Source organism: Megalopta genalis, unplaced genomic scaffold (genome assembly GCF_051020955.1).
Source record: "Megalopta genalis isolate 19385.01 unplaced genomic scaffold, iyMegGena1_principal scaffold1032, whole genome shotgun sequence".
In the NCBI taxonomy this organism is placed as follows: domain Eukaryota; kingdom Metazoa; phylum Arthropoda; class Insecta; order Hymenoptera; family Halictidae; genus Megalopta; species Megalopta genalis.
The window spans coordinates 67,501-70,000 of record NW_027477101.1 but is presented as its reverse complement, the minus strand read 5'-3'; the positions used below and the strand labels follow the sequence as shown (position 1 = coordinate 70,000).

At 45.0% G+C, this 2,500-nt stretch overlaps 1 non-coding gene and 1 pseudogene across 1 annotated transcript; both read left to right on the top strand.

Moving 5' to 3' along the window:
* The first annotated feature begins 935 nt into the window (after positions 1-935).
* LOC143263676 (5.8S ribosomal RNA) lies at positions 936-1,090 on the top strand. Its single transcript, XR_013037048.1, has one exon. It is a non-coding gene; the product is annotated as a 5.8S ribosomal RNA (ribosomal RNA).
* Positions 1,091-2,194: 1,104 nt separating this feature from the next.
* The window catches only part of LOC143263673 (large subunit ribosomal RNA), a 4,875-nt pseudogene continuing 4,569 nt past the window's right edge, over positions 2,195-2,500 (top strand).

Genomic DNA, 2,500 nt, shown 5'->3' with positions numbered 1-2,500 from the left:
CTTCCTTCCAAGACACACACGTGTTGGGGTTTGTGTGATTTTATGATAGTGCCCCAACACGGAAAAATAAGCGTACGAGAAGAGTTGGGCCCGACCAGATCATTCGTGCGTGATTTATACACGGCCAGACGCGTATTATATTACACGTATTAGGCCTTTGATCTGCGTTGCGTAGGCCATCTTCTCGATAGAGAGAAAGCCAATGTATTCTTTTTTCTTTCTTTACACACACACACACAGTTGTAGTAGGACAGGGAGGGATGCGAGCGTGCTAATCACGCTTCCTCAAGTCTTCGCTGTGGTGTGTAAAAAAAAAAGAAAAAAAGGAATCGTTGGGAAAGTCCAAAGGACGAAAATATCGGGCAGTCTGAAGATAACTTAATGCTCGTTTACATTGGTATCAAGAGAGACCGGCTTGTGTAGCTCGTTTCAATGCTGTGTCGTTGTCATTGACACCCTACTCTGTTGCGCGCTAGTGGCAGCATGAGCGTGGGACGTATATATATATATGACACCCAGCTAGAGCCGGCCGTGAGTCCGTCCGGTGTAAATAACGACGAAAGGAGAGAGAAACTTTTCGAATCCAGTATCGGGTTGATAATTGTCCAGTTTGAATATCCATATCCCCGTCGTTTTTGGAGGTGATATACTCTCTGTGTTTCTTCGATAGAAGGCTTTTCAATGTTCTATTCGCTCCGACCGTCGAACTTGCAAGAAAACAGTGGTTTTGGATTTGCTCGTACATATATATATGGTTTCGACGGAAATATCTCGTTCTTTAAGGGACAATTATGTCGTTGTACGACGACTCCCGAATCTCCTTCGCGCGCTGGTTGGAGCTCTTCGGGTATCGGCTTGTTCCGAAATATAACACAAAAATGTGGTGGATAGCAAATACACATTATATTATATATGAGAGAATAAAAGGGAAAAATTACCCTGAACGGTGGATCACTTGGCTCGTGGGTCGATGAAGAACGCAGCTAATTGCGCGTCAACGTGTGAACTGCAGGACACATGAACATCGACATTTCGAACGCACATTGCGGTCCACGGATACAATTCCTGGACCACGCCTGGCTGAGGGTCGTTTACGTACTTATAAACTGCTTGCGTTGATGGCACTTGTTGCCTATATACGTACGAGCGAATGATGGGCGCTTCGTCGGCGTTTGTCGCGGTCCTATGAATATTGAGAAATTTTACGTACGTCTAACAGTCTTCGAGAGAGATGGAAATCGTGTTCGAACTAGCGTGAGTGTGGAAGGCGGTGTCGTGTGTCGTATATGTTTTATATACGTCCGCCCGTCTGAAACACCGCTTCGAAGCGGTGACAAAATCTTTTTCGGGACGATTCGTATCCGTAGAACTATCGAGATTTCACTGGTACATTTTCAACGCGCTCCCGACGTCGCCTGAAATGAAACGAGATGGGTTTAACCCACGAAAGCGTACTACACGAGTCTGTCCTATGTGAAGACTGTGTACAGAGATCGAACGAACGCATGAAAGAAATTGAACGAAAGAACACATAACCCGCAAAAATATAGAGTAGAATTGTGACCGTTGCTTCGAATTTGAATTTATATGTATATATATATCATAGCCCCAGGGAGTGGAACCTATGAGTGTGGAAGGATGTCTCTTACCGTTATGTTGCCAGAGGAAAAAAAGTCTCTCTCTTCGTACGACACATTTGTGTACGAATTGTATCGATGGCTATATAGATCCGATGTTGCACATATTCTGAGTAAAGAACACCCCACCCGGGTTACCGTCCTAAAACTCTTCTATTGGTGTGGCTATGATGTGTGTGTCAACGCAATCGCGAGTCTGGTTCTACGGGAAAACCGTTTGTCGGTCGCCCCATATATCTTTTTGTTCTCTTCAAATGATCGAATAGCGAAACCGCACGAGATCAATCGGTCGTCTAGTCCCCGAAAGTACTTTTCGGACGGACGTTAAAGTTATACCGATTGTAATCGTCTTGCGAGTGTTTCGAAGATCTATATTTGGAGAGGATATCGAATTTTATAAAAGATATATTGGTGAGGCGCGATAAACGGTTTTTTTTTTGCTTTAAGGGTTTTTTGTGTTTTTTTTATTTTTTTTTTTTTTTTGTGTTGCTCTGTACACGTTTCGCAAAATGCTTTCGGGGGGGGAAGCTCTGAAAAAATTTTTTTTCACGTTCCGACGACCTCAGAGTAGGCGAGATTACCCGCTGAATTTAAGCATATTACTAAGCGGAGGAAAAGAAACTAACCAGGATTTCCTTAGTAGCGGCGAGCGAACAGGAATTAGCCCAGCACTGAATCCCGCGGAGTTCCGCCGTTGGGAAATGTAGTGTTCAGGAGGGTCAATTTATCCCGTAACGTCGCAACCGCGTCCAAGTCCATCTTGAATGGGGCCATTTATCCATAGAGGGTGCCAGGCCCGTAGCGACCGGTACGCGTTTCGGGAGGACCTCTCCTTAGAGTCGGGTTGCTTGAGAGTGCAGCCC